At 37.4% G+C, this 11,103-nt stretch overlaps 1 long non-coding RNA gene across 1 annotated transcript; it reads left to right on the top strand.

Moving 5' to 3' along the window:
- Positions 1 to 7,076: 7,076 nt before the first annotated feature.
- Positions 7,077 to 9,623, top strand: LOC136290720 (uncharacterized). Its single transcript, XR_010721330.1, has 3 exons — positions 7,077 to 7,162; positions 7,755 to 7,864; positions 8,019 to 9,623. It is a non-coding gene; the product is annotated as an uncharacterized lncRNA (long non-coding RNA).
- Positions 9,624 to 11,103: the final 1,480 nt, after the last annotated feature.

Genomic DNA, 11,103 nt, shown 5'->3' with positions numbered 1-11,103 from the left:
CGAAAGTAACATTAGGAAAAAAAAATATTATCTCAGAGCAGAACAGTGTGATACTCTGTTCTGAGAGCATCATCCCTATATCAACAGGGAAGACAATTCTTACGACAAATCACCTTGCAATTACAGAAACATAGAATTGCTTCTCCAAATGAAATTCTAATTAAATTTTATAGTCCATGCTGCTACACTAGACAAACATATAGTTTTTCTTACAAGAACCTACTACTGCCTGTTTTTCCCCTGATTTAGTATTTATTAATTCTAATGTAAGGCTATCAAATTTAAAAAAAAAACATTTATATTTTCTCTTTTATTAGGAAAATCATCCAAATAATCATCCAAATAAATCACAAAGCAATGTTTATCAAGCAATTTTGATTCTGTAGAGCAATATTTGGACACCCTTGAATGCAATTATTGCTAAGCTGTGAAGAAACAACTGGATAGTACTAGACACACAATAAAAAAAAATAGGGAGATCTTAGCCAGTTTATTAGAGTGCCTAAGAAAAATAATATTTATGAAGCTCATATCTCCACAGGGTGGTAAGAGTCCCAGTTTTTAAGAAACCAAACAAAATTTTCTGCATTGCCCGTAATCTTAAGAGATATATTTTCACATGCACCTGTAGCCTAGAAAAAATTAATTAGTTGAATTGACACTTCTAGGATACAGTTTTGGGGTTCTTAGCATTCTAGATAATTTAAATCTGTTGCAAACACATTAAATCTGATTTATCTATTGCCTTGAATTTTAATTACTTTTTTGCACACATTAAAATGAGTGGCTCTTTAGGGACTATTTAAAATGGGACTCTCTATTTGAAATGTATGGCAGAATAATACATTTTTAAAACCCATTAGTATTTCCAGGTCTACTCATAAATGGACCATACATTTAAATAACAGGTACATTTTTTAAAAAATCAATGTCTGTCCCGCAGACCAACATTAACAGTGGGCAGTTAATAATGAAATTTTTTTAATGTCAGATTATTTTTAGTACATTTTTCCAGTTCAGATGTTGTCTGAAAAGACCAACAGGACTATTACTGCTGTGCCTTATACCAACAGCAGAAAACACATTCAGGATCAGGCATTTGATTAGTCATTTATGAGAACCACTTCTTAACAGTCTTAATCTTTGAAGTCTAAAGATTCTGTGAAGTTTAAAAAAAGAGAGAGACTTCTCAAAATCATTAAATGTGAATGTATGTTTTTACCTTGCAACAGCCAAACACTTAAGGCCATGTTGGGTGTTACTATGTGAGTGACATTAAGAAGTCTAGAAGAAGCTCTTGATGTGTGTAATTAATGCTTAAAAATACTGAATCTGAGCCCAGATGCAAAGTCCACCTATGTGCTGTTCCCTTGACAAATTATACTCTTAACATTTCAAGATTTTTTTTAAATGGTTGTTAACAGAAAAAAACCCACTATTTTTGAAGTCTTAATTTCTTTATCTACCATATTCCACTGGGTTACATACATGAGTGAAAGTTTTCTACACATCATAGAACAGTAAAAATCTTATATGATCTATACTTTCACGAATCTTTTTTCCTGTAAATTATCACTTTTCCCTATATATTAAACTGCATCTAAAAAATAATTTTTCTTTTTTTTATGTATGCTATTACAGCTGTAGGTATTTTACCAGCAGGGGTTGTTTTAAATTACAAAATCTGACACTTTAACCTTCTTGATGAATACTCATTTCAAAATATTTTTTAATAGATGAAGAGAAATAAATTAAATTGCATTGAAATAAATTACCTTTAAGAAAGAAATCATATCAGGCATCCTTTAGAACAGGATCACATATTATCTGAAGATATTTTTCCATGTTATTGACACTAATATTTACTTTCTTCTTCCATCCATATTTAATTTTCTCAGAGTTTGAATATGTGTCTGGAGAAAAATGAAGGATCTAAATCCGTTCTGGGGTAGCTCATTCTTTCAAAACTTTTTTTAAAATGTGACACTTTAAGAAAATTTGTGGGAACAAAGAATTAACTGATCTCTGCCAAAATGAGTACTATAGAAAAGGAAAAGAAATGGAAGGTCACAGAGACTCAGCCAAAAGTAATATTATTAAAGAATTCTTTATAGACTTGACTGCCAATTCATCCTGTTGTGGAGACTACAGCCTTGTTCCACTCTGGCAGAGCATCCTACCTAACCACACATTGTTCTTAGGTCATTATCCAAACCTTGCTGATGGATTTAGGAGCCTCTCTGGGGGCTGAGAGCACTTTAGATTCCAGCATAAAAACACCAGCCAGACAATGTAAAGTCCTGCTGAATAAGGCACTATCTTCAGAAATTAATTTGTGACTGAAATTCCAGGTGCCAATGAACCATTCTGTTATGTTTCAAGACAGTATGAATATGGCTTGTCCTGTCATGTTTCACATTTGAAGTATTTGGTCATTTAATTTTATTTATGTGAAGAACTGAGGCTTAAAATAAATCCATTTCTGAAAAATGGGAATTGTTAGATCCAAAATGGATTCAGAAAATAGATTGCATTCTTTAAACAGGGAAAAGTGAGGGGAGTGAAATGCTGATTCATTAAATACCCAAGTGATTTAGGAGAAAAAGTCCTATTTTTTGAATGGGACAAAGACAATAAGAGGCAGTTTTCAAGCTACCGTTGATGCTTAACAAAAATAAAAACACTCAAACTTGCATAGATGTGAAAAAACAGACACTAAGTTAGCCCATGGTGAAAGTAGGACACAGTAAATGAATATATAAGTTGTACTAGACTATACCTTAGGATAGGTGGAATTTCCAAAAGCATTTAGCACTACTTGATTATGCTCACTTATCAATAACAAAAACTTACTGTCTCTAGTAAAAATCAAGCTGTTAATCACTTAGATCTTCCAAAAAACTCCTCCTTAGATGCCAGAAATGTAACAAATTTTGACACTTTGCCTTAAAATGCAGACCACACACCTGGAAAAAAAAAATTCTTTCTTATTTTTATTTAATGTATTTTTTCTGTGAATATGCTTTGTGATGACCATGAAGAGCTATCTTTGATATTGTATCTACAAGCAGTAAACTGAAAATATGTTTCTACTTCAGTGATCTATTTACAAAGTAGGAAGGATAGAGTGAAATCTGATCGTGTTATTTGCAATTCTGTAATTGTTGTTTTATTGATGAAATACAGAAGAGACAACCCAGGAAATTATTAAACATTTGTATCTGAGACATTCCTGTGAATTTTAGACAACCAGCCAGAACTAGTGCAAGCAAATGGTAAAATCTTAGGCAATTTTTAATTACCTTAAAATCATTTGCAGCCACATAGTTAAAGAAGAATCAGTGTTCTTTTTCTAGGGTTATTACAGAAGAACTTCCAGTTGTAGAAGCATCCTGACACAGTGCTTCCCTGGGAGATACACGAAGGTCTTTTGTGTAACCTTTTCTCTCTCTCTTTTTTTCTTTTTTTTTTTTTCTTCTTTTTTTTTTTGTTTGTTTGTTTGGTTGGTTTTTTTGTTTTTGGTTTGTTTGGGGTTTTTTTTTGAGCGAGTTACTTGCCATATAGTAACTTCCTTTGACATCATGCAAAACACTGCCCTGGACCTGTTTTGTGTAACAAAAATCCCCTTTCACATTCACCAAGCCCAACACGTGTTTTTGCAGGGGTTCAGGTAGCCCAGGCCTCGGGGTTAGACAATCTCCCCATTACCCAAACAAGATTCCTACCCCAGAAACTTCTCAGGCTCACTGCTTTCCTCAGACAGGCTCTCTTTAATGGAGAGTGAAAGGAGGAGGTCACATCCTGTTCCAAGAAGGAAAAGGAAGCTTGTATAATATGTTATTTTTCATAGCAAAAAAGCCTGCCATCATCTAGCTTGTGCAATCCACTTAGATAGTACAAATGAGTCCAGACCACTTATTTTAGCTGATATAACCAAACTAGATGTAGACAAATCAGTAGGTCCTCCAAAAGAAACAGCAAAATATTCTGAAACCTTAAATATTGTTTAAATAGAACTCCATTCATTTGTCTTTATATTTATCTTGTCTCAACATACTAGATTATGCTGCTACAGGTTCTTGTAAACTTTGTTTCTTCCACTTTTGTACAGTCGTGATATTTATCAGATACGTGACTTTATACAATCCTATATGCCATTATTGCAAAGACAGGTGAATGCAACCTATAAAATCATGCGGGTATTGTTAGCTATACTTGTCTTATTTAGCAACAGAAGAGAAGAGATGGAGTGACTTGCACCTTGCACTGCAATCCTATCCTTTTTAAGTAGGAATTTTACTTTTTCTCTAGAATAAATCTATACACTCTTGTCTCAGGTTACAATGTAAGATGTCAAAACCAGTGTTTTAACAGCTTATGAAGATAGTGATAGAATACATTTGGGGCAGTGTTCTTCATCTTTTCCATGACTCATCCCAGATAACTCCAGGGGAATATCTTCTGCTAATTGGCCATCAAAGCCTGAGTGCATGACTGATAAAATTACACCATCCCATTGTGAAATGTTCCGCCCAGGGGGAGGAACCAAGCATTCCTACCTGGATATGATATGAGGTTTGGAACAGCACGAGCAGCCTTTTTTTCCACTGGATCCTCAGAGGAAGACCAGATCTTTCTATACTACCACTGGACTTTTGGAGGAAAACCACAGCCATCCACAGGATCACTGCTCCAACAGAACCACATCTATCACTTCAAGAGGACTGCAGCCACCAGATCAGACTGCTACCACCAGCCTGGCCAACAGGGTGTCAGGTTGTATTCTGACTTCTCTCAGTGGTTTTTTATTAATACATTTATTTTTATTTTCCTATTAAATTATAATTCTGACTTGGAATCTCTCACTGGTTTGCTTTCAAACTAGTACCACTGATCTTTCAGGACAGTATTTTTAAATGCAGCTTCCACTAGTCCAATGCTAGCCTGACTAGAGCTAAAACCAGCCAGTAGCATCAATTAAATCAGAACTGAATTAGACTAGTGATAAGCAACTTTGATAATTCTGACTTCAGCATTAATTATTTTATAGCTGAATTTTCATGTAGGTACTAATTTTATTTTAAGAGTTCAGCAGAAATAAAGAACCATAGAAAGAGAGAGCTTGCAAACAAAATGGAAAACTATGTGAATCATGACTAAGAGAATAAGTGATTTCTCAAAGGAAATTCCTAACAATACTGAAAATTCATTCTGCTTTTCCTGAAATACCTTGCTATGTTCCTTTCAGGAACAGTTTACCCCCACCTAGAGATTTTATTCATGGATATGCCACAATTTTGTTATATATTTTAACTGAGGACTCACTTCACATATCAGAATAAGAGAAATGCCAAGTACATTCCTAAAGTCAAGTAGCAAATGAGCATAAATTCAGGCTTGGACAAAATGAAGTGCAGAAGACAGACACCCTGACATTTTGCAAATCCAGATTAAGTATCCTAATTTGATCAAAATAATTACCACATTAAATTCATATCCCCAATCAAGCCTGAACAGAACAGAGGACAAAGTTAGTCAGGTAATCAGTGGGAAAAGAGGAAAAGGGAGAAAAGGATAGCCTACTGGAGAAGCCGTCAGGAAAAACTAATCTTCCTTTGGCATAAATATAACTGTTACCAGGAACCTGCCTGACCAGAGCAAAGCAAAGCCTTTTTCCCCACACTGACTGCAAAATGCTGCAGGAACTTGACAAGGAAGAACTAGGCAAGAACTTATCCTTTCCTGCTCTTTCTGCAGTTGAAGTTTTTCTGCCACATCATTCATCTGAAGCTGAATATTCTATGTGGTGCAGGACACCATGGCCTCAGGTTTTTCTCAGGTGCTTCTCAGGGTCCTGTTGTGGTCCAAGGGCCCGTTCTTCAGAGAGCTACCCCAAAACCTTTTCTTAGTTTTTCATAATTATAAAATCTCCAACTGCTACAACTCTGATACTAACAAGGTTCCATCTCCACTGTTCACCCCAGGAAACACCCTGGGATCTCGGCAGTTTCTGAGGTTATGACCTCTCCATCTTTATGGTAGAATCATGGAATTGTTCAGGTTCCAACTCCCTGCCAGAAGCAGGGGCACCTTCCACTTGATCAGATTGCTCAGAATCCCCTCCAACCCAGCCCTGAACACATCCAGGGATGGGACAATTTCAGTGGACAAGCTGTTTCAGTACTTCACCACCCTCACAGAGAAGAATTTCTTCCTAATATTTAATATAAACCCGCCTTCTTTAAGCTTAAACAATCCTCTACTTTGGGGTTCAAGCCAATGGTCAGGCATTATGGACCTTGCTGTGCATGTCACTGTTGGCCTGGGGTGAGAGAGCATGTCCAGGAAGGGCAGTGGACCTGGAGAAGGATCTGGAGCACAAGTCTGAGGATGAGGGGTTAAGGGACCTGGGAGTGTTCAGCCTGGAGAAAATGAGACACAGGGGGACCTCATCGCTCACTACAGCTACCCAAAACATGAGGGACAGCCCCTTCTCCCAGGTTAGGAGTGACACTCCAAGGAAATAAATTATTAGAGTCAAATGGAGCCAGTCATGACCTGTTACAGCCTAGCTTGCCAGCTATGGATATCATCTTTTCTATGATCCTTCTGGGTCCCTTCTAACTCATAAAATTCTGTGATTCTCTGACTACCCACCCTTGAGAAAAGTGCCTCTCCAGCTCCCTTGTAGTCCCCCTTAGGTACTGAGCTGCCCTGTCCAGAGCCACTGAAAATACTAAACAGTGCACATTACTTCTACTTGAACAACCAGAAATTCTTTAGAAAAATATTATCCCAAAGAAGAAGCTACAAACATGTTCACTGACCCCTGACATCTCCAACCCAGCTATTGATAAACAGAGGCTGGAAAATTGAGGACAGTCTGTTCCTCAGGTGCAAAGAAGCCTGTAGTTAAGCTCCTAAGAAACCAGTGAGGGCAACTGATAGAAGAGGCCACACCTGGCAAGAGGAATTGTACCTGCACAGGAGGAGAATTGTATGTGAGAGAAAATTGGCCCCTGGCGAAAACTATTTATAGACAACAGGCCAAAAAAAAAGACTGGCTGTATATTAATGCTACGCTACTCCCTGTAGTTCATGAGTGCCTGACTTTCTCCTGAAGCTTTCTTCTTTGTTCTCACCTGACTTCTGAAAGAGCAAGGTGAGTCCTGAACAGGGGCAGACAACCAGCCTGACTTTACTCCTTAATGCATGAAGCAGGTGCTCCAGGGTGCTGCCTGTTCCAAATTCAGCATCTCATTTGTTATAAACTAACAAAAAACTCCCCTGGGCATGCTGGACCCAAATAATTCCTTAAAACACTAAATTAATCGAGACAGCTTAGTAGATAAAATAGTCTTTTTACTTAAGGTAAAGAGATGAAAATGGGTTGACATTTAGTCTCACGTGACCTTTATCAAGGACAGTACAGGGCATACAGGTTTTGCCTTGGTAACTCACTGTAGCCAGAAGCCTTTGACTTTGATAAAGGTCACTTAGGTCCAAAATGTTGGATTATTTTCTGTTACCCTTATCTGAAAGATAAAAAGGAATTCTTCTTAGTACAGTTGTCCTCGTTTTTAGTTGGTGGTTTTTTGCTTTTCTTTTTTGTTTTGTTTTGTTTTTTGTTTTTTGTTTTGGTTTGGTTTGGTTTTTGTTTTTTTGTTTTTGTTTTTTTAATTTAAATAAATAATTAAAAAAATTTTTTAAAGTAATTTAGTCCAGGAGGAATATTTTATTCCTTTATCCTGCAGAGTCTTTTCTATAGTGCCTTTTATTTCTGCAAAGCTCTCTTCTCTGATCAAGTATTACTGGCCACTGATGTGAAATGAGCTCCACTGATGTGAGTGAACAGAAACAAATGGTGAGGAAGAGCACAGACACCATGGTTCTTTTTGTTTGTTTGCTTTTTAAATAACTCACTTAACTAAATGGAAATGGGCAGCATTTATGTGTATAGTCACCCTGTAGTTAAGATAATTGGGCCCAGCTGTAACACTCTTGTTTTCTTCTGGAAGAATGTAACATTGCATGAAGCTAGCACGGCAGGACAGACACCAGGAAGATGCTGAAGCATGAACTGGAAGCCTCAATAATTTTCAGTGCTGTTCTTCAAAGAGTTTCTCATCATTCTGCCTGTGAGAGCAGTATTTTCAAGCTTATTGTTCAGATTTGCGTTTTCAACATGTAAACTACACACACTCTAAACAACTATTTCTAATTGCTCCCCCTCCAGTGTTTGTCCAGACAGGCCACCTTGAATCAATTACAGGGGCAAAGAAAGAGTTTACTTTATTGTCTACAGAAGAAAATCCTCTCCAAAAATCATTTCTTTCTAGAACTGCCTAGAATTGCACATTCTTCCCTTCAAAACTCATCTCAAGACCAACTTACAGAGTTTTGCTTACACAAGTTGCAGTGCTATAGGAGAAATATTGATTGTGAGACAGGACTGCATCCAGTGCCTGTTGTGACTTAAGTAAATTAATTCAGACTTCCTCTTCTATCCTAATCCCGTCCTTCGAGCAAACTGTGGCAAAAAGGAGAGAAAACAATGTAAAGTGGTCAGTTTTCCCTTGTAATAGTGGCTGAAGGATAGAGGAAGAGAGGCAGGTGGGCTGTGACTGTACATGGGATGTCATGGATGAGACAGCACAGCCAACCTTGAGCAAAATCCTGCTACTGGTAGAGGAGAAAGAAAGTAGGAAACAGGATACAGCCTTTGTCTCTACTGCAATCTATTGCTAATTTCTTGAGTCATTTGTAGTGTCCACAGATCAGGTCTTGATGTAGCCCACAGTGACTTATTTCAGCTCTTCAGAAGTTTTGTATATGGTATTAAAGGATCCTTCCACCTATTAAACAATATTCATATAAAAACAAACCTTTATTTATGTCTACTAATAGGAGTTCTTTTCTTCATTGACCTCCTTCAATACCATCCTCTAAAACAGAAATATCCCTGCTGCTGCTGTGGTCTGTATTCAGCTGTGGTGTGTTCAATGAGCCACTACTGGAGCCAGAGAACCAGTTTGAAGGTAGCTCCACAGATATACCACCACTAAAAAAAGTAAAATAATTTGGCCTTCAAATTTTTAAGGCTGAAGCACATCCTTGGACAAAAATCAGAAAAACCTGCAAGAGACTTCTTACCAAAAACATCTGGATATAAATTCAAATTACTTCCAAATCATAGATCTCTTTTTTTGAGAGAGATTCTGGACAATTCTGGGTCAGACCCACCCTGCCCTACCCCATCCCATGTCCCACAGCTCCCCTTATAATGAAAGGATAATCTGCTACATCCTCATTATTAGGAATCTCACATCCATGAAATGGTTACTTTATACAACTTTAGATAAAATAACTTTGAGACCAATTTGTTAGGAGTTGCTTGGAAGCTAGTTTCAACTCTACTAACACAATTGCAGTAATTTCCAGGAGAAAAACATGATCTTTGTCAAGAGAAAAATCTAATATAGGTGTTTGTGTTTGTGGACAAGATTCAGTTAAATCTGAAGTTAAGGTGCCTTCACCCATCTTGTATCCCAGCCATGGGAGCTCACTCTGTGTTTATATGAAGTATAAACTTCCAAATTTCCACTTATAAAATTGTGGTCAGCTCCAGAAATAGCATATTTAAGAAGAATGCTTTTAACTCAGGTTGTTTTGTTTCATAGAAAGAGCCTCCTATGACTGTACTTACATTAATTATATGAAGGTTGTATTTTTGACCAGAAAAATGTGTATTGCATTATATATGTTTAGAAGAAATACATTAAATGGAATTATTATTATTATTCAAAAATATTTGGATTAATTCACCTTTTCAGGCACTTCTCTCTACATCTTCCAATCAGACTTTTGAAATTCTGGTCTTCTGTCAGAGACTGAAATAGTCCATAGATTCTATGCTTTTTGGGGAGGACCTTCATCACCAAGAAGACCAGGTGGACAGGGTGAAAGGAGCATCCTTGGGATCCACAGAGTGGTGATATTTTCCTTATTCTGTCCTTGTTACTCTCTTTCTGTCTCCACCATCTATTTTCTATTTCTTTCTTTCTCTCTCTCTCTCTTTCCCATATTTACTGTTAAATAAAACCCATACTATTGTCCCTGGTATTTGGTCTCATTTGCACCTTAATTTGGGCAGCGGCATTTCTAAGAACCTTAGTAATTGGATCTTGACATATATCTAGAGTTAAATTTGATATCTATATAGTCTTGTCATTCCTGACCCTACTGACTCTTACACCCATCAAATGGCTTCCTTTTGCTACTCTAGGATTGTTCAGGGAAAGAGAAATTCACTTCAGAAAACTTCCTGAGAAGATTTTAACAGAACTACATGTTTTATAAAATGCTATCAGTAGCTGGTGTGGCATTAGAGGGGAAACAAAAGTACTCAGAATCTGAGAAAGGAACAGAAGATCCTACATGGATGCTCACTGTGGAACACACAGCTCAGTCCTACTCCCACAACAGCAAGGGCAAAAGTTCTTGCCATTTACTCTATAGAATTGTTATTACTATTATTACTATCCCAGGGGAGCAGCAAAAATAGCATCCCATTTTGCATCTGGCTTCCAGCTTTATATTCACAGAAATGTGGGACACATGGGAAGCAAAACAGGCCACACAAAAGGGGAACCAGTCAATCTGATTTTATGGCTTTGATGCACTGATTCTCAGTTTTCCTCAGCCTTGAGGAAGGGTAGCCCTCAGAAAAAAAAAAAAAAAGGTGCGGCTAAGTGAGCCCATGTTACCCAGCTTGAGTGGTTAACAGAGGAGTTACAGGGCTACGGGCACCTCATCACTGACTTACTAGTTAGGGCACCAAGTGCATGACATGTGGCTGGTTGGTGACTGTCCCTTTAGCAGTAACTATCAAATGATCTCTCAACTTTCCTCACAGCAATAACTGCACTTAAATGAGCCTTCACCAGTACAAGTCCAATGTAAGATAATAAGCCCTAAGTCACTGACACGCTGCCAGAGTGAGTAGAGCAAATGCAGCACACACATAAAGCATGCATCAAGCTGAAGTACACATTCTGATTTTTTTCCTGTAAAAAACACCAAACTCCATGCCCAGCTCTTTCC

The sequence above is a fragment of the Chamaea fasciata genome, unplaced genomic scaffold, assembly GCF_029207755.1.
Source record: "Chamaea fasciata isolate MVZ Bird 193981 ecotype frontalis unplaced genomic scaffold, bChaFas1.0.hap1 SCAF_6, whole genome shotgun sequence".
NCBI lineage: Eukaryota > Metazoa > Chordata > Aves > Passeriformes > Sylviidae > Chamaea > Chamaea fasciata.
The sequence above is the reverse complement of the archived record's forward strand: the minus strand, read 5'-3'. Positions and strand labels throughout refer to the sequence as shown.